The sequence below is a fragment of the Pinus tabuliformis genome, chromosome 5_1, assembly GCF_031772625.1.
Source record: "Pinus tabuliformis cultivar Carrire ecotype Pingquan chromosome 5_1, CPIR1, whole genome shotgun sequence".
In the NCBI taxonomy this organism is placed as follows: Eukaryota; Viridiplantae; Streptophyta; class Pinopsida; order Pinales; family Pinaceae; genus Pinus; species Pinus tabuliformis.
In genome coordinates this window covers 437,174,083-437,196,501 of record NC_142305.1, presented here as the reverse complement: position 1 = coordinate 437,196,501, position 22,419 = coordinate 437,174,083, and positions in this window count along the sequence as shown.

Here is a 22,419-nt window from a genome sequence, read left to right as displayed (position 1 = left end):
AGCTTGGAGTAGAAACAAGGACAGTGGTAGAAGAAGTTCAAACTACATTGGAGATAGTACCTTGGAAGATTGCAAATAACCCGGTGTCTTAACCATTGTCTCCTGGAAGAGAGGCATCACCTACTTCCACAAATTCCAAGTTGTGGGAAGAAAGAATGGAAAGAGAAGGAAGAGTAGACAATTGAGAAAACAATGAAGCTAACAATGAGCCAGAAACATTTGGATTTCCAATTCTTGACATTATTAGGAATGTCACCATGAAGAACATTCCCTTGTCATCATTACCTCACTTCAACGATATGTCATCCGAAGACCCTAATTCATTTTTATTTGAATTTGATATACTATGTAGAAGTTATAATTATACATATAATTCTCAAAAGTTAAATCTTTTTCCAGCCACCTTAAAAAATTCAACATTAAGATGGTTCATGAGTCTAGGGGAACACACTATTACATCTTGGGATGATATGAAAGCATCCTTTCTCCAGAAATATCAGGATTACTGTAGACCTAGGGATGCCAATAATGACATCTTTAAAATGCAGTAGACTGAAGAAGAAAGCCTAGAAGACTACCTAGAAAGGTTCCTTTACAACTACCAAAAAACCAAGCAAGTTGCTCTTGACCTAGCCACAATTAGAACCATTTTTCTAAAAGGAGTATGGGATGACTGCATGGAAGTACTTAATCTCATGATTTCTAGCGATGTTTATCAAAAATCATTTGCTGAAATTGTTGAATACTGCAATAAGTACTCCCATAGTCAAGCTAAAGCTCAGAAATCCCAAGAGAACTTACAAGTCGAGTTGGAAAACCCACTACAAGTGGTGTAACTAGAATAGAGTTGGGAAATCTATTTGAAAATCTAAAAACTGACATCCTTAGCACAATTAGTAACTAGCTAGATACCCTCAATAGTAAGAGGAAACAAGAAGAGGAAAACATTGTTTTAGCTATCTTTTTCCCTTGTTATAGGAAGAAGCATCCTGAAAAAGAATGCCCTTTTAATGCCATAGAGATCTATGGAATTTGCATGGATAAACACCCAACTAATGAATTCCCTTCATTACCTAGGTTGCAAGCCATTTACAAAGGGGGAACAGAACCACAAGATCCATCTTATCCCCCTAGGAGACCATGGAAGTAATAAAACCCCTCCATTTTCCAGGACCATTCCATGTAGTTTGCATAACCATAGTGCGCTCCTCAAATGCCTTACTCCCAATGGGGGGCTCAACCATCACAAGGACATGCTTGGCAACAAGGTTAGAGAGGGACTCCCCATGGTAATATTCCTCCACAACCATACCAAAAAGATTCTTACCCAATCTGCACACAATATCCTCCAAATATTTCTCAGTTATTGCCAGGGTTTAACCCACCTCTATTACCTTCCTTTCCTTGAAAACAACTTCCTATGAACTCAATTTCACAGCAACCTTCTTTGCCCATGAATACAACTCAACAACGACTGACTATGAATTCAAGTTCATGACAACTTTCTCTGCCCATGAATCTGAATCAACAACAAATGCCACCAAACCCTAATCCTCCTTGAACTACTCAATTACTTGCACAGCCCATTCCAAACCCTAATAATAGGTTAGCTCAACATGTACATAATATGGAGTTGTAAACCTTCCCTACCTACACTATCACTTCAATTCCAATCAATGAAATTCGACTGATATTCAGGAAGGTCTTAAATAAAACAGGACCTGCAGTGACGATTCAAGAAAAACAACCAACATAATCACCTCTTGAAGACAAGGACATATGTAGTCAAGAGGAAGATTTTCCTCCTGATGAAGAGGAAAACCCTCCCTTAGCACCCATCAATTCTACCATACAACCTAAATCATCTCAAGAGATTACTCAACCACTCTATCTAGAGAGATTGCTTGTTAAAAAGCCTGAGGTCCCGCTAGGATATGATTTAGAGGTTGAATTGTGAAATATTTGTGTAAAGATACCCTTGCTTCAAGCCATCAGAGATATTCCTATCTACGCTAAGATTGTAAGGGATCTTTGCATTAAAAATCCAGGAAGAAAAAGGAAGGACTGCCCTATTATAAAAATAGTTGGCCAATTGTCAGAAACCATGTCAGGGATGTCTTCTAAATACACTGATCCTAGGAATCCAGTAGTGACCTGTTGTGTTGTTCAACAACCACCCCCCCCCCCCCATTTATTGATTTAATAGTTAATATTCTATTAATAAATGGGGACCCTTTATAAAAAATCCTCCAAGAAAAACTTAGCACTTAAGCGCTTTCTTTTTAAATTTTTAGAAATAAATTAAGATATCAAGTCAAATCCCTTTAAGACTAGAAATTATCGCTTTTATCGCATATCATTGGACCAAATGTGTTAAAGGTTAATTAAAAACTAGGATTTGTGAATTGTGATGGAAGGGATCACTGTAATAAACTAATTATATCATTGAACTTTCCATTTAAAGTTAATACTTAAGGCCTTTCTTGTGAAATGAAGCGTCTATCACAATCGCATATCGGTTTTCACGAAAAACACAACTCACAAAGCCTGTTGGAATACGTGAACTGCGATATTATGGTATAGAAAGCCAATACTTATCGCATCGCGACGCTTTACTTAAATGCCAATCTTGTGGATTACAAAATTTTGCGAAGTACGATAGAACCCAGACTCGATAAAAATAAATGTTATAAACTATAAGTTAAGTGTGGCGCTTAGTAAAAAGGCACTTTACACAATAATTATTCATTTAGGCAGAGTGCGCTCTAAACAACGAAAAGTATGCTGCTCACCTCGCATCTCATAGAATTCTAAACAACTCCGAAAAATGCACAACCGAAAATGCAATATTGCGATTTGCGACATTGCAATAATCTTATCGCAATCGCATAATCGGCATTTCGCACTTTAAACTCACCACCTTAAAGTTTTTCCTTTTTGTTTGTGATGCGATAGTTTAAATGAGTAATAAAGGCCATGATAAAAGATCTTAGTGCGTATTTAATAAGTTTCATGGTATTTATGTTAAGAACGGCTAGACATGATTTGATATCTTTTCATTTGCGTTTTGAATAAAATCTTATTTCTTGTCACCTTTCAAGGTTAACTGTATCATTTAACTCTCACTGTCATTTTTTCTTTATGTCTATCCAATAACTTCCATTGCTCCATTTCAGGAAACCTCTACAGAAAACATCGTTGGAAAGAATGGCAAAGAAAGGAAAGGTGATTGCATCTGAGAAATTAGATATGATACTACTTTTCTCCGATACCACATGCAGCAAATATGGAGGAACCACGACATGGGAAGCCATGTATAACCTGTTAGAAGAAGAGAAGCCCAAGCCACTGGTAACAAAGGTCATAGCTGATGCTCAGGAACCATCTAACGCCTCCTATTTTGAAAAATCATGTCATTCTTTCACCGAATAGCTCCGACACCAAATATATTACCATACACGGATATGGTAAAATGGGTAATTGATGAGATAGACGTCTCAGACAAAACTTTCAAGAATAAAAGACAAGAGGTCATGGGGTATTTCTCACCAAACAATCTACAACTAATGTACCAGCTACCAGAGCCTCAAAAGCTCTATAACAAAGAGTTCCTTGAGCATTTCGCCAAAGAGAATGAGGACCCGTTGGACATTACACAGACCTGGAGGTCAAGCGGAGGCAAACTCAAATGAGATAAAACTGGTATGTACTCAATAGCATCCATCTCTCCCCCTCATAGTTTCGCAGCAGCAATGATGTGTAGGTTATTCGGTAGACCCAATAGCACCAAATTTTCTATGGAGTGGCTCCCGTTAATAGATGCAGCAGTTAATGCAACAATTATGAACTGGGAGAAATTCAATAAGAAGCTCCATACATACACAAATCTTAAGAAAACACCTGAACTGCAAACCCCCAACCACACCCAACATAAAGCAAATTAAAAAACAACAGAGGAAGGAGCTACAGGTACTCAAGATATTGAGATTATTCCTATTGTTCCTACTTTCGAAATTGTCTTGAGATTTGAAGAGATACCTCCATTAGATATATTCTATAGTACTACTCATAAGGTTGTAGTTAAAAGATAAAGGAAGAAAAGGAAACTAGACACCACTGTTGTTACAACTCTAGAAAATGAACCAATGGATATTGTATGGAAGGACACACCCATTGACCCATTAGAAAATCTCACAAAGTTGTCGCAGTTCATAGGAGCTTATGCCACAACAACCATCAATAAAGCGACGGAAGTTTGAATGTTGCTGAAGGAAAAGGAACATAAAATTATTCTGCTTGAACAACAATTAGCACAAGAAAAAACTAATCAACAGGTATAGCAACAAGTAACCCAGCTTCAAAATGAATTGGAGCAGGTGAGAGTGTAGCACCAGACCAACTTATCGGAAAAGGATTCAAAAATTCGTCAAATGCAAGCCATGGTGGAAAAATTCAGAGATTATCCGCAAATTGATGAATTCATCAAAGAAGCAGTCAGCCTCAATTCCCTATTAATGCAACAAGAAGAAATATTATGCCAGAAAATCTCGCAAATAAATCCTTACTACGAGACCAGTGATAAATTGACAAACCAAGTAATTGATATGAGGTTTGAGTACGAATAAATCCACAAAAAGGTTTCTAAATTTATCACCTGGCAAGAATCGGAGGATGGAAAAAACGCTGACCTACCAAAAGTGGAAGAGTCCCACAAAGATATTCTATTTACGGATTGGGATTCTCGGTTGAAACAGGCAGAAAGGGTGACAACGATAGGAGAAGGAGCATCAAGCAACATAATAGAAGTTGTAAATGAAAACCTTCATGGCGTCAATATTGTCAAAGAGTGTGTACTATTGTTGTCAAATAACTAGAGCAGCAATGGAAACAAACAACATAGGAAAAGGAAGAGACAATTAAACAGCTAACTAGTCTGAATTGGGAGACATATTGGCAGTTTCTAGTAAAACCACATAGCCAGTGGATGACTCTGCAATGTTTAACAACCTCTACACAAAAAATGATGCCAGCGTTGACAGATGCCATATTTGTTGGGCAGTTAAAATCTACAATCAGCCAGCCGCCTCACCTCAAGCCAATGATCAACATTTGCAACATCAGAGATCAAATTAGCATATTAACTTAGTTCAAGTTCAAAGGAGCTAGTCATTAGTTTTATTTTATTTTTAGTTTTATTTTTTCTCATTCTAAGGAAGGTTGTTTGAAACCTCCTCAACTATTTTTGTGATAATCTATTTTGAGGCAAGTATTTTAGTATTTAAACCCCTCTCATGCATTTAGAGAGGGGTCTGGAATTTTATCAAAAACTCTTTTTAAGACATTACACTTCTGTACTTTTTAGAAGGTTTTGATGAAATGAATGGAACAAGATCTATTTCTCTTTGAATATCTAGCATGCTCTACTAAAATGCACTTTTGTACTCTTAGAATGTGTTAGATTGAAGGGAATTGGGTCAATATTGCTGAAGCACATGAGCAGGACTTATCATATATGGTACTTTTATCGTATGATTATGTTTTATTTATGTATTAAGCAATACTCCTGCTATTTATTGTTTTATGTATGAAAGTCAGAATTATAGTTCTTCGTTATTGCACTTCTCTATGATGTTTTAGCTCTGATTCCATTTTGAATACATGAACGATTTTTATATGTGATAGATTTCTTTCAATTGTTTTGTCTAACTATTTATCCAAAACAATTATCATTAAACGATTTCATTTATTTTGGCAGTTGAATGATCTTTATTACCAATTGTTGTAAGACATCATTGTAGATCACATATCTTATTTTATTCCCGGGTATATTTATAGTTAGATAATGTTAGATTAAGATATATGCATGTGTTTAATAGTTAGATTAGATCATACTTAGTTGAATCATTTCCCGTGACATATTATATCATTCCATCAACATTATCAAATCAATCCTCTCTAGGAAACTGGTCCCATTATCCCCAGTCAGAGCCACTATACCAAACGGAAAAGGAGTTGCTTTCAAGGTCCGGACCGAGTGGTTATCCCCCATGTTGTCGCAATGAATTTCAAGGCTTCAACATTTTGGCACTAGAAGGAGGGCCTGACTATGAATGGCAAGCAAATCTAAATCAGAAATCCATTCTAAGAGTAAAACTCCCTCACCATCACCTCCAACTTCTCGGTCACAGTCCAAATCCCTAAATCTTAGGCGTGAAGTTGTGAAGAAATCCTTAGAATCCACTATTGTTTTTCCAAAGAAATCAGATCAATCTTCTTCTACAGAAACTCCTGAAGTTCAGTCTTTAATCCATAAATTTTAAGGGATTTCCTTGTCTCAAGAAGAATCTAAATTATCCCAAGCTAGTGTTTCTTCTCAGTTTCCTTCCTCTCAAAGGCTAACCAGATCACAGAGTGAAAAATTTAGGATTCCCCCATTTGAATTTCCTCTACCTCATCATCGAAGGAAAACTAAGAAAGCACAATCTGAAACTCATACTGAGGTTCTCTCATCATCACCTGAAACACCCTCATTCATTCCATCACCTTCCTCACAAGATCAATCATCCACCTCACAAATCCAGATCATGATTTACACTAGTACTAGAGCACAATCCTCCTCTACCCAATCACCTTCAAAAACCGGAACATCTACCTCTACACAGATACCCACAATGGCTCAAAGACCATGGAAAAATCCAGGAGTCGTTCAAATGGCAGGACCATTACATCCACTACCTGCGCATCCAGAAAATTGGTTGCCGAAATTCAACCCTGATGATGGTCTCCCTGCTAAAGAACACATAAATAACTTCATGTTGTCCATAAATCTGAATGCAATGGTAGAAGAAGATGTAGTTGTAAGATTATTCCCTTATACTTTACAAGGATCTGCAGGATCTGGTATTTTTCATTGCCATTTGGTTCCATTAATAGTTTGAAACGATCGATAACTACTCTTCTCAATGATCTCTCCAACATGAAAGTTGAACCTAGAGAACCAATTGAAGACTTCAATTCACATTTTAATAAGTTATTAAAAAAGATCCCAATGACATCCAAACCCAGTGATGAAGTTCAAAATGAATGGTACATTTCTGCTCTTCCCTCAAATGCAGTTATTTTTGTCGATAGGGCTGCCAAACCAACCTTGGCAGAAAATATGAAAGAATCCATAACTGTAGAAAAACGCATTTTAGATTTAGATAAGAAGAATGCATTAGAAGAAAGAAAATCCAAGAAGGTCACTTTCAGGGACGAATCCAAGAAGAAAGCACCTAAAGATCCTTTTGATCTTGAAGGTCCACAAAAAGTACTTAAACCATGTCCAATGAAATGGTCGATATTAAAAAGAAAGTAGCTGAGACTTCTTCAAGGAAAGCTTACAGACATTACAAAATAAATCCTTCCTCTGATCATAAATATCCAAATAGAATATCAAATGTTGAATCAGATGTGGAGGAGGAAGAAGTATCAACAACTGAAGAACAAATCGATGATGAAGAGGTGGTCAAATTATAAGGAATGTGGGATTTCATTCTTCATGTGTCAGACAATGAAGAACCACAAGAAGCATTCCCTGTCACAACCAGGAGCAGGAGCACTATTGATTTTCCACAAACAAATCAAAAACAGAAATCATCAACTCCAACTCTTAAAGATAAAGCAATAGGTAAAAAATCTTCTCCCAGATCCACTCAAATGACTCCTCCTCAATCAAATTCTTCACCTTGATCCAAAACCCTGCTAGTATCTGATGAAATGGAATACAACATCGTCGAAGATATGAAAAAGACTAGAGCTAGTATTACATTCCATGAGCTTATCAAATTAAAACATCAATAGAAGCTATTGCTCAAAGAACTAAAAGTAATCCCCACTTCTCCTCTTCCCGCTGCTGTAATCTCTCAGGCTGCTCAATAAATGGGTAGGCCTACTAGTACTTCATCAGACAAAATGAGTTCAACTGATATTGCTTTGACAGGTGGTAGATCTAAATCCCATACACCTCCATTTCTTTTGAATTTTGAAGTTTTCAATAAGAATTTGCATAATTGTTTAGTAGATTTTGGAGCTTCATCCAACACTCTACCAAAAATTGTTTGTGCAAAGTTGAATGTGGAACCCCAAAAATCTGTTCTTCGCATTGTGCAGTTAGATTGATCTCAAGTAGAAGTTATAAGAGAAATCAATCAGGTCACTATTAGACTCTCATCTAACTCGAAAGTATGTCAAGTGATTGACGTTCTTGTGGCCGATATCCCTAAATTCTATGGTTTAATCCTCAGTAGAGACTGGTCTAGAAAGCTTCATGGCTATTTTGCAATAGACTGGTCCCATATGTGGCTTCCTTATAATGGTAAGCCGAACCAAATAAGGGTCGAATGTGAGAAACAAAAAAAGTATATCGTCACAGAACTGGAGGGAGAAAATGAGCCCATCGCATATAGTAACAATATCATTGGAAATTATTCGGTTGAATCATTTCTAGGCAATTTTAATGCAAATACTTCACCCTTTTCGGAAACTTTCGTTACATCACAAGTTGAAAACTATTCTCAAACGGATTCTTCTAAATGTATCAATTTTGTAGATAAACTTGTAGTTGAGTCTTTATTTTGGAAATTATATTTTGATGGATCTAAATCTAATGATGGAGTTGGAGCAGGTTGCATATTGGTTAGCCCCAAAGGGGAAAAAACTATGTTAGCATGCAGACTTGAATTTGAATGCACAAATAACACTATTGAATATGAAGCATTAATTCAAGGGTTGTACAAATCCATTGGCCTTCAAATCAGATATCTTCAAGTATTTGGAGATTTAGAAATTGTAATTAAACAGGTGAGGAATATTATACACTGTTTCTCTGGACATTTGAAACATTATCAATCACTAGTCTAGGACCTCACCTCCCATTTTACAACATTTAACATTTCCTTGATTCCAAGACTTCAAAATGCAAGTGCCGATCTTTTGGCTAACATTGCATCCAAGCTTATTCCACCAGGATATTATAGTCCTAGTCGCTTTTCTATAGAATTAATTTTTAGGCCTTCTATTCCCGACAACATCACCAATTGCCGAGTTTTTAATAATGATCTAGATATCATAAATTTTCTAACATCTGATGGCTCTTATGATGACCAAATAATAAATGAAGATCAGCATGACAACCAGCTTAAGTAGGAAACAATAACAAATTCCATACCTAAATCTGTGGTTAATCTGGAAGATTTATATGATCTTAAGAACAGATTCAAGAAACCTACTAACTCAAAGCTTCAAATTTCAACTTTGAGGTTTGAATTAGTTAATCTTGGAACTGACCTTAAACCTCAAAATATTAATCTGGGACTCGGTCTTACATCTGATGAAAGACTAGCCTTTATTCATTTGTTAAAGAAATACAAAAATGTTTTTGCTTAGAACTATGAAGATCTTAAGACATATGATACTTCTATCATTCAGCATACCATTCCCATGATATCCGATGAAAATCCTGTACAACTGAAGTTGAGAAAGATTCACCTGAATTTAGAAAATGAGATCAAATCTGAATTGAATAAGCTTCTCAAAGCCAAAATAAATTTTTCTGTCAAGCATTCAAGGTGGGTTTCTAACCTTGTTCCACTCAAGAAAACGAATGGTGATATTTGAATATGTATAGACTTTTGCAGTCTCAACAAAGCTTGTCAGAAGGGCAACTTTCCATTGCCTCCTGTGGAACAGATACTACAATTAGTTGCAGGCTCAGAGCTAATGTCTTTTCTGGATGGATTTTCTCATTATAATTAGATTCTTGTACACCTAGATGATCGACTGAAGACCACATTTCGAACCAAATGGAGAACATATGCTTACCAAAAGATTCCATTTGGATTAATCAATGCTGGTGCAACATTTTAGAGAGCCATGGATATAGCTTTCAAAGGTTTGGTGAATAAATCAATGGTAATTTATTTAGATGACATAATTGTGTATTCAAAAAAGTGCAGTAATCATTTAAAGGATTTAAAACAAATCTTTGAACGTTGTCAGAGATATGGAATTTCTTTAAATCCCAAGAAATCTTCTTTGCTTTAAGTGAAGGAAAACTTCTTGGATTTATTGTATCTAAAGATGGTATTCACATTGATCTTGATAGGATAAAAGAAATTTTTGAAATCTCTTTACCTCATAATAAAAAATCCATGCAATCTTTCCTAGGTCAGATATATTTTGTCAAGAGATTTGTCCCCGACTTTTCACGAATTGTTCTACCCCTCCAATCTATGATTAATAAAAAATCTGTTTTTAAATGGGGACATACTGAACATGAAGCTTTTAACCTTATCAAACAAGCAATCATAAATGCTCCCTATTTAGCAACTCCGGATTTTTGTAATCATTTCATTTTATATACCTTTGCTTCTGAGACATCATATGCAGCTATATTGACACAGGTCAATGATGGCAAAGTCGAAGCACCAATTTCTTTCTATAGTTCCAATTTACAGGGAGGCTGAATTAAACTATTCAGATGTTGAAAAACAGGCTTTTGTTGTTTTCAAATCAATAAAATATTTCAGATCCTTTATTCTCAAAACTCACACTAAGGTAGCAGTTCCATTCTCAACAGTGAGAAATTTACTAATGCAAAGAGAAGTAGGTGAGAAAAGAGCAAATTGGGTAGCAACACTGCAAGAATATGACATTGAGATCAGACCAGCTAAAATTCTTAGAGGTAAAGGTTTTTGCATAATGTTAGTAGGAGCATCCAACTTACCAGCACTACAAGATTCAGGTGATGATATACAAATATGTGAGGTAAGCCTCAACAATACTAAATCTAAATATGCTGATATTATCTTTTATTTGAAGTATGGGTATGCCCCTACGCAACTCAGTTACAAAAGAAAAGGGGCTTTGAGGATAAAATCTAAGCAATATGAAATCATCAATGATGTTTTGTTTAGGAAGAATTATGATTCTATTTTACTTAGATGCCTTAAAAAATATGAGGCAGCAAAAGTTTTGCAAGAACTCCATGACGGACCAGTCAGTGGACATTTTGGAGGAGACACAACAACACATAAAATCTTGCATGTTGGCTATTATTGGCCAACCTTATTCAAAGATGCACACGAATATGTAAGGAAATGTAAAATTTGTCAAACAGTTGTTGGAAGACAAAGGAAACCCGCATTACCATTGCAGTCGGTCAACATTGAAAAACCATTTGAACAATGGGGACTGGACATAATAGGTGAGATCATTCCTCACTCTTCAAAGCAGCATAGATATATCCTTACAACAACTGATTACTTCACTAAATGGGTGGAAGAAATTCCACTTAAGGTAGCCAATTCTGAAAACATCATTGAATTTATTGACCAGTTTATTATTACCAGATTTGGTCTACCAACTTCCCTCATGTTTGACAATGCATCTTATTTCACAGGCAATGCTATGACAGAATTTTCTCTTAAAAGAGGTTTCAAACTTAAATATTCTACTAACTATTATCCTTAGGGAAATGGTTTGGTTGAATCTACAAATAAAAATCTCATAAGGATCATCAAATGAACTATTGATCAAAGTCAGAAAAACTAGCATAAATCTTTAACATTTGTTCTATGGGCAGATCGAATAACACAGAAAGCCTTAATAAGCACTTCTCCTTTTAATTTGGTCTATGGGAAAGAGGTTGTTCTCCCTACAAATGTAGTTATTCCCTCTCTAGCCTTGGTTCAATTTATTGAAGAAACTCCTTCCTCTTCTATGAAATTAAGGTAATCGCAAATCCTCAAACTCGAAGAAGAAAGAGACAAAGCCAAGATCATACATGCACATCATCAACAGTTAGTCAAATCTTCATTTGATGCAAATTATGTAAGTCCTAAATCCTTTCAACTTGAAGACCTTGTATTGAAGTGGGATAAAGCACACGAGGAAAAAGGTAAGCATACCAAATTCCAAATAATGTGTCTTGGCCCATTTCAGATTGCGGAACAAATCAGCCCATCAACTTTTCTATTGCAAGATTTATCAGGCAAGAGAGATTCTCTGCCTGTTAATGGGAAGATTTTGAAGAAATATTTTTCATAGAAGATAACCTCTTCTATCCCTTATACACTATTGCCTTTACTTTTTCTAGGAAAATAAAAGTTAAATAGTATTTACTTTTGGCCTTTCAATAAAAAATATCTTTTATATTTTGATTTTTCGCTTGTATAAGTAGAGATTGTTGAGAGGATAATTTTTGCATTTGAGACATAAACTAAGTTCTATTTTTCTGAAACTTGATTTTTTTCCACCAAAATCATTTATCCTTTGTGAAACCTCAAATTTATAAATAGACCTTTGTTCTACCATCAGTCAAGAAAAGTATCTTTAACAAAGCAAAGACTCTCTATAGCTAAGCACCTTTAACTCTACAATTGTCATCCAGAAAACCTTAAGGAGTCAATGATTCTCCCCATCTAGTAAACTTTTCTCTTTTAGAGTGTAATTCTAAAATATACTTAAACTTAAAGGATAAGAGGTCTCATCAAGAGTCGACTTACCATGTTCATAGGGAAATAATAAACTGACATTACCAATAATTCATATCAAAACAAGGCAATGACTTGAGATTATTTTAATCGAAATACAAGGGGTCTCATCAAGAGCCATTGTGTTCAGTTGAGTTACAACCATTGAATGGCATTGTCAATTTTTGCCACCAAACAAACACAATGACCTTTAAGTAGAAAAAAGAAAATTTTTAGAACAAAAATAAATTGTTTAAAAAGAAAGAAAAAAGAGTAAGTATATGAATCTGAGTTAATCTCTAAAAATTGCACTCTTGTCTGGATGGGATACTGAATCATTGATGGTTAAAAGGTAACCATGTCGAGGCTATGGATGCCTATTGGCAGCAGAGGTTCTACCTATGACAAATGATACATCTAAAAGCTAATCTGCAAGAGCCCACTACTTTATCTTTAAAACCAAGTAAAGACTATTGTAGACAAAGGAATTTTCATTTTGAAGAGGATATCAAGTGGATGGTAATTGGGTGGATTTTGTTTTCTTATTCATAGAAATGTTACTTATCTTATATTTCATGTAATTCCTATTTTCTAAACTATCTTTATTTTGGAAGTTTTAGAAGTTTCAAAAGACTATCAGAGATAACTGGTTCTTCCAGTGAATCGCCAATTGTTGTGTTGTTCAACAACCCCCCCATTTATTGATTTAATAGTTAATATTATATTAATAAATGGAGACCCTTTATTAAAAAATCCTCGAAGAAAAACTTAACACTTAAGCGCTTTCTTTTTAAATTTTTAGAAATAAATTAAGATATCAAGTCAAATCCCTTTAAGACTAGCAATCCTCATTTTTATCGCATATCGCTGGACCAAATGTGTCAAAGGTTAGTTAACAACCGAGATCTATGAATTGCGATGGAAGGGATCACTATAATAAACTAAGGATATCATTGAACATTCCATTTAAAGCTAATACTTAAGGCATTTCTTGTGATATGAAGCGCCTATCGCAATCGCATATCAGCTTTCATGAAAAACACAACTCACAAAGCCTGTTGGAATATACAAACTGCAATATTGCGATATAGAAAACCAATACTTATCGCATCGCGGCGCTTTACTTAAACGCCAATCTTGTGGATTACAAAATTTTGCGAAGTACGATAGAACCCGGACCCGATAAAAATAAATGTTATAAACTATAAGTTAAATCCAACTCTTAGTAAAAAGGCACTTTACGCAATAATTATTCATTTAGGTAGAATGCGCTCTAAACTACAAAAAGTATGCCACTCACCTCGCATCTCGCAAAATTCTAAACAACTCCGAAAAACACAAAACCAAAAATGCAATATTGCGATTTGCGATATTGCGATAATCTTATCGAAATCGCATCATTGGCATTTCACACTTTAAACTCGCCACCTTAAAGTTTTTCCTTTCTATTTGTGATGTGATAGTTTAAATGACTAATAAAGGCCATGATGAAAGATCTTAGTGCGTATTTAATAAGTTTAATGACATTTATGTTAAGAATGGCTCGATGTGATTTGATATCTTGTCATCTGCACTTTGAATAAAAGCTACTTTCTTGTCACCTTTCAAGGTTAACTGTATCATTTAATTCTCACTGTCATTTTTGCTTTGTGTCTATCCGATAACTTCCATTGCTCCATTTCAGGAAACCTCTGCAGAAAACATCATTGGAAAGAATGGCAAAGAAAGGAAAGGCGAATGCATCTGAGAAATCAGATATGATACCACTTTTCTCTAATACCACATGCAGCAAAGATGGAGGAACCACAACATGGGAAGCCATGTATAACCTGTTAGAAGAAGAGAAGCCCAGGCCACTGGTAACAAAGGCCATGGCTAATTCTCAGGAGTCATCTGACGCCTCTTATTTTGAAACAGCATGTTCATTCTTGCACCGAATAGCTGCGAGACCAAAGATATTACCATACATGGATATGGTAAAATGGGTAATTGATGAGGTAGACGTCTCAGACAGAACTTTCAAGAATAAAATACAAGAGTTCATGGGGTCTTTCTCACCAAACAATCTACGACTAATATACTAGTTACCAAAGCCTCAAAAGCTCTATAACAAAGAGTTCCTTAAGCATTTCGCCAAAGAGAATGAGGACCCATTGGAAGTTACACAGACCTGGAGGTCAAGCGAAGGCAAACTCAAATGAGATAAAACTGGTATGTACTCAATAGCATCCATCTCTCCCCCTCATAGTTTCATAGCAGCAATGATGTGTAGGTTATTCAGTAGACCCGATAGTATCAAATTTTCTATGGAGTGGCTACCATTAATAGATGCAGCAGTTAATGCAACAATTATGAACTGGGGTCAGATTTTATTAGACAATCTAAAAAAGTTCATTATGGAATATAGAAAGAAAAGAAGTGTTTCTTCAAGGATTTTTCCCCCTTTCTTTATGAGTGCTTTTGTTATGGACGCAATTTGTTTTTGTTCTCAGTTTCTGAATATGGGATGGAAGTGGAATGTACAGAACCTACTTCCCATCCATATATTCCATAAAATTTTGTGGGAATCTCAATTCCATCATCATATCTATAAAATCTGTCAGGGTGTTATGCTGCCTATTCATAAAGCAGCTTTTGATAGAACAACCCCTAGGTTTTCTAAAGAGGCCGAAGTAGATATCTTGCCAGTAGCTAGATGGTTCATGGAAGATACATTCACCTACATTAGAGTTTTTGGGAGCATTGCTTCTCCGCATGTCCTCCAATATTATGTCCCTGACAAACTATTAGCCAAAGAAATAGCTTACCAAACAGCAGGGGAGGGCGATTTAACCATAGGACTAAAAGAACAGAAGAAATCCATTTGGCCATCCTTCCCATTGAAATGTGATGCTTTCACACTACATTACTATGGAAATGCAATAAAAAAATGAAAGATTATTGTGTCTCTGAAATTGGCTACAACCCCAGGAAGGCAATACGACCCAAATCACATTGCTAAGGAATTTACTACTATGGTAAAAGTCAAACAATTCACCCGCAAAGAGGATGCCTTAGATGACCTCTTCCAACAAGCAGAAACATTTTCACAAGTTCTAAATATGGCATCATTATTGTTGATACCAGAAGATATTAATTATTTTCATGTGTATAGGAATAAGAGATTGTTAATGGTCCCATTGGACCTATTACAGATTGAACCAATAAGGGAACCAACTCCTAGCGTAAGATTGGATGGAAGTTCCAAAGAAAATTTTGAAGAAGAAACCCAAGAGAAGTCGACTTATGAGTCAGAGCACTTAGAACAAAAATCTCAAAATGGAGGAGGAAACACAAATAAAGAGTCTGAGAAAGATACAACTGGAAGTATAGAGGAAACGGTCAAACAGAGCTTGGCAAAAAAACAGGCAGAGGTTGCTTCTACTTCATCTCAATTAGGTAAGTGTTATAGCCATATTTGGGCACTACAACCCCAATCACATATGTCCATAAACCAAGGGCTATCAAACCCCTAAAAGTGTTGTTTCATACCCTAAAGGATCAAGGTCAACTGATTACATCATTTCCCAGAAGTTCTCCCTGAAAAACTACTCAGAACTGGTCAAAACTGGACCATCTCACTTGCTCCATGGCCAGGGTGCGATGCATCTCACCTTGTACACATGGGAGGTTCGATGCATACTGAAAAGGCCTTCTATATGGTGCGATGAGCGAGAAAGGACAAATGGCAGAGACTTCTAAGTGGATGATCATGGAATCTTCCAGAAACTTCTCATATGACACTTGCCTCTCTGAATTCGCACAGGGATGAGTAAGAGATCAAAGAAATCTCCAAGTGGAACCAAGAACTTTCAGTGAAATGACACTAATAAAAATCCCAGAAGCTGACTCACTCTTCTGCAAACATCTATATATGGATCCCTCATCCTAGAGATCCACGGGGCTAGAATTTTGTAATTTGCAAGGAAGTGTTGTTGATTTCTCTTTGAAGACATTGTTGGGTGATCTTGCTTTGTACGAGGTGAAGAGGACTTTCATGTTGGGAGGATGATGCTGGATCAGACAGCTTGGTTGTAATCCTCTCTTCTACTACTTATATCAATAAAGTTATTTGAGTTTTCCTCCATATGCTTGTATATCTCTGAATCTTGTTTATGTATGCATTTATATGGTTAATGTACATTTGATCCTACATTATTTATGGTTATAGATCTCTATGCTTTGATGGTATTTTTCTGCCTTGACTCTATAGGTGTTCTTTGAAGTGGGACAAGTGAGAAAGGAGTGGCGAAAGCTTCATCAAGGGAGAGAGGAAACAAGCAAGGAGACTAGCGAAAGACTAAGGTTGGTGCTCTCTACTTTTGTCTCATCTATCTCTCATAAAGGAAAACACAAGTAACTTTAATCTGTTTGTTTCTAAGATAGCTACTTGTCTTAGTGGGACTAGCAGCTCTGAATGGACATTAGTTTTCCTGATAACAAAATGGCGACCATACTGGGGAATGAATAGTTTGTTTGTTTCGTTATTGTTGTTTGCTTTATAAACCACAGACGGAGCCTGAAGTCAAGCCAGCTAGCCTTCAAACTGCTTTTGCTATGCAACTGCAAAGTAGATCAACGTTGCTTTAGTCAATCTCCAGGTTGGTTTATGAACTGAACATCTAGCTTGCAAACATCCTAAGTGCCCTAGTGGTAGCTCAAATAACCTCATTAGATCAGCCCTATACTTTGTGTTTACTGACAATCATTAGCTCAGCCTAAATCCCTGAACTTAGCTGCAAATTGTGAGTGAAAACCAAGCACAGTCTCATCCCTGGACCATTGCACTGTCTCTTCTAGGAAATCTAGATGCATCGCACCTCCCGTGTGTTGCAGGTGAGATGCATCCCTGTTTCCCTATGTTACATGTGCGATGATTGAATGAGACTGTTTCTGCCTCCAGATTTTTGTTTTTTCTTCATTGTCTTCAGCTCTATTCAGTAGTTTTGTTGTCTATGATCAGTATATCTTTGTTGAAACCATCTTCCTTTGCATTATTCAGCCTCCATCAGAAGGAATTGTGAATTTTTTTAATGTATTTTTCATCATTTACAGTTCTCCTTTGCAAATAGTAGCTTAATCGAACTGTTGTCTTTTGATTTGAAAGTGTCGCAAGTGTCATTTTCAGTCAAGAAAAAGAGTGTTACAAAGCATTCCTCTTTTAGATAGTCGATTACACTTTTGCCATTGTATTTGATTTGAATCATTAGTATTTCAAGTGTCGAAAGAAATTTTAAATTCGAAATCACAAAGTGTCATCTTGGCTTTACTTTCATTTTTTGAAAAGAAAATTTTTAGTATTGTCGCTTTGAAAAAAGATAGTTCAGATCTATACTTTGTTTTCTTTTTGTCATTCTCACATTAAGGAAACTGAAAAACAATGCATGCATGTGAATTTGCATTAAGGTTGCATGCTAAAGTTGATTTAGGAAAAGTGCATCTAGTGTGTGCTCTCTGCTCTATGTTGAAAGAATTTCGTCTCTCTTTCCTTAGTAGCTAGGATTTTCATTGTAAAAAAGAAAATAAACGACTGTTTATCATCTTAGATTGCCTATTTAGGAATTGTATATCTACATCACATGGTGAACCTTAAAGGAAAACTTCTTAAGAAAGATCAACTGTAAAATAAACTTCAATGAACATAAAAACGCTTTGGAACCTAACGCACAACATTTAGAAGTCTAGGCTAGAGGCGTATTCCGGCGTCGTAAAGCCTGGTAACTATCGCTTTCATCATAGGTTGGGTGATTCCTCCTCTTTGAGACAACAAGTGCTAGTACGGACTTGTGCTCCCATGTACCGTCGAGTATAAATTGGGAGATCACAATAGGCTACATCCTTTATCCTTAGGAAGCCATGTCTGTCGCCCTATTAATCGCAATGCACTGAACATTGTTGACCTAGGTTGTCATTGATGTCAATATGGAAATATTCTGGATACTAAAGGATGACATGGAGCCAAGGGGAAGTAGAGCAGATTCATGAAGAGACAGAGCAAGAGAGGCATTCATATATGCAAGGAGGTCTCTGAAAGACACTGCCAAGCCAGAGGAGCCACATTGGACTAAGAGGAGCTGCAGGAGGAACCATATAGCAAGGAGGCATATCAGAGTCATCGGGAGCCATCGGAAGAGCAATGGATGCATTTAATAGCAAACAGAGGACGCAGAGAGCCATCAAAGCAAACAGGAGTAGACAAAGCCACCTGAGGAGCAGATGGAGACGAGAGGAGCTAACAGAGCACGAAGCACCACCATCAGAGCCATAGAGGAAGCAGATAGAGCTAGAGGAGCCAAGAGGAGCACACAAGAGGAGCCAAGAGGAGCCAAGTGGAGCACACAGAGTGTTGTAACACTATCCACGGCATAAACATGCATATGGCGGCAAAGACATGTATATGCATTTAACGCAAATAGAGCTATCGGAGGCGAAAGACTTAGACTCATATGCAAATACATTGACGGAGCAAAAAAGGCAAAGTTTATATTGTATGAGCAGAATACATTATCAGAGGAGAAAACCCATATACATATGCTTTAACACTATCGGTGGGCACATATTAAAAAGTTGGAGGAAAGTTGCTGAAACACCAATTTCTCCCTGGCTAAAACACCGGTACTTGTAAAAAGTTGCCGATACACCAGTTTCGGCGTTGTTGAAACACCAATTTCAGTGTTGTTGCAACACATCCGCGACGACATTATACTTTCATGACACCATCAATCGAAGGTAATCATGAGGAAGATAAAGCGAATGGAGGAGGGAAGCCGGAAGGTCGAGTGAGTGTTGAGGAAGTCGAAGCTCAAGCGAGCGAGGAGGAAGCCAAAGAGCCATTGAGTAAGCGGAAACGAATGGACAAAGGCATGAAAATGTATAAAATAGTAAAAATAGAGAACTGTTGTTGCTGCTGTTTTTGCTGCTGTTGTTGCTGTTGCTGTTGTTGCTATTGTTGCTGTTGTTGTTACTGTTGTTGTTGTTGTTGCTGTTGCTGTTGCTGTTGTTGTTGTTGCTGCTGTTGCTGTTGCTGTTGTTACTGTTGCTGTTGTTACTGTTGCTGTTGTTGTTGTTGTTGTTGTTGATGTTGCTGCTATTGCAGTTGTTGTTGTGGTTGCAGTTGGTGCTGTGAAGAATCAGAATGTGAGATAGCAGAAGCAGCAGAGGTGGTTAAGCGTTGTATGAAGTTGCTGGTGAACGTTGGTGAAGACTGCTACAGCTGTTGAACGTTGCTGAAATACGCTGGAGGAAATAGAGGTCGTGTGAGGGTCCAACAAAACAGAAAGAGGGTGCAGCAGAACATAAAGAGGGATGAAGGACCAACAGAACAATAGGCAGTCGAAGGGGAGAAATAGCCAACAGAGAAATAGTCATGCTGAAGCATTCACTGTGACAATGAGAACATAAGCTTGAACAGAAAATTGTTCTTTATATAGAGTTTAGTGCAGCTAACAGAAGACTGACTAAAGCTGTGTGAAGACATTATCAGAGAGCAAAATGGCTATTGGAGACTATGTGTGGGCAGTGTGCAGAGTTGTAAAGACTCATTCATAAGAAGACTAGTTGTCATTGATACTGTAGCTTGGAGACTACAGTGAAGCTGTAAATAGACAGAACTCAACAGAGAATAGTTCTGAGAGCAGAAGGATTGGAGTCCTTGGGGCTGGTGCCTCAGAAGTGAGAAGGATTGGAGTTCTTGGGCTGGTGCCTCAGAAGTAAGTAGGATTGGAGTCCTTGGGGTTGATGCCTCATAAATAGGAAGGATTGAAGTCCTTGGGAGTTTGTTCTCCTAAGTCCAAGATTGGTGTCTTGGCGAAATAGAGTAGGTGCTTTGGAGGTTGGAGCCTCACCAAAGTCCAAGTTGGAGCTTGGTAATTGATTGTAACCATCTATATATTGTATCTATTTTACTGCACAGTTTATATTAGTAAAAGCATTTATTCTTGCTGTTCATCTTGTGTTTTGAATATATATGTTTTAACTGGTAAAACAATAGTGGGAAAAAGAAATACGGATTCACCCCCCCCTCTCAATATTTCCAAAAATTGGTATCAGAGCAGGTACCTTCATTCAAAGCTTAACAGCTTGAAGGTCGACATTTCGAACACGAATGGCGAGGTCAAGGAAGAAAGTCTCCAATCCTCCTAAGGATGTGTCTCCCTCTACTACTAAAATAGAAGACAATCAATTTGATGAGGCTCCAAGGCTCAATGGGAACTTTAATATATGGGATGCAAGAATGAGAAATTTCTTACAGACTCAAGGCATTGAAATCTGGAAATTAGTGATTGTTGATAGCAGGATGGATGAAGAATCCAAGAAGTACAATGCAAAAGCAATGAAGGCAATCTTGAATGGGCTACCTGATTCTGTAAAGAACAATCTAGGAAAATATTCATCAACAAAAGATATATGGGACAAACTTCATGATCTTCACTCAAAAGGAGCATTGATCATGACCATCAATCAAGAAGGAGATCCTGAACCCATCATAGAAGCTAAAAATGAGAATGATGACATCAAGGCTAAAGCAGACCTAGAAGATGAAGAGAATGAAAAAGACTTTGTAGAAGAACTCCTCGCTCAACTTATGACTGCCATGGAAGAGATTAACAATTTGAAAAAGGAAAATGAGGCACTTAAGAAGATAGCTCCAATTGGTGACCAAGATCAAACAAGAAAGAAAGTTGACCTCATCAAGCTTCAAGTACAAGAAAGGGATGAAGAGCTTGCCAAGCTTAAGAAGGAATATCATCAAAGCAAAAGAAAGCATCATGAAGAAGTCATATCCATGACAAATCAATTGGACAAAGCAAAGAAGCAGGAAGATATCTTGTCAAGCCAACTTGAACAAAGGAACAAGAGCTTGAGCAAACTTGAAGAAGAGATTGGTCTGTACAAGGTAGAGGTTTCCTCCCTTAAGTCTCAATTACAAGAAGCCAGGAAACAGGCACAAGGAGCTGAGAAGAGAATGGAGAGCAGTCAAGCAAAGAATGAAGAAATCTTCAAAATGAAATCAGATATCATCTCCCTTAAAATAGAAGCAGATGAAGCTACTCGTATCAAGGAAGAAACTAAGGAAAAACTTGCTAAGAAGAATATTGAGTGTGAAAGATTGGAAGAAGAGATTGTCTTCCTCAAAACAAAGGTTGAAGGGATGAACAAAATCTTGAAGAGCTCTCAAGCCTTGGATGACATGCTCAGCTATCACAGATTTCCTTCTGATAAATCAGGTCTCGGATATGTAGGTGATGAAAATGCTTTAAACAAAAGAGACGTGAAGAAGCCAGAAAGAAATGGTGATGCTCCCAACTCCAGCAAAGGCAAGGAGAAAAATCAAGGCTGCAATAGAATAAATCCTCCTCCAAGAAGAAAACCAGCTCCAAGAAGAAATGTAGATGATGTCAAAGATGCGAGAGGCAATGGTTATCATCAAAGGATATCAAGGCAGAAAGGCTTCAAAAGTACATCAAGGAAATCCCCATCTCCCAGGTACCAAAGTTCATTTTTTGGTTATTGTTATTCTTGTACAAACTTTGGTCACATGGCAAAAGACTGTAAAGCATATCATAGAGATAAATGTTATGGTGCCCGACCATTCCATAGAGATAGATATTATAGTCCCCAACAATCTACAAGAAACAACTTTGCAAGAAGAAATCACGAATTCTTATTCATGAAAAATGTAGAATGCTTCAAGTGTCATAACATTGGTCAAATGGCACGTGATTGTAACTTAACGTGGGCTCTTACACAAGCTAGAACCATGCAAAAGAAGAAAGTTACACAAGTATGGAGAAGGAAGGAAATACAGTTCGAAAGTCCCTTGAGCTCTCCAACCAATCTAAGAATTTTATGAGAAGACTCTGCCAAA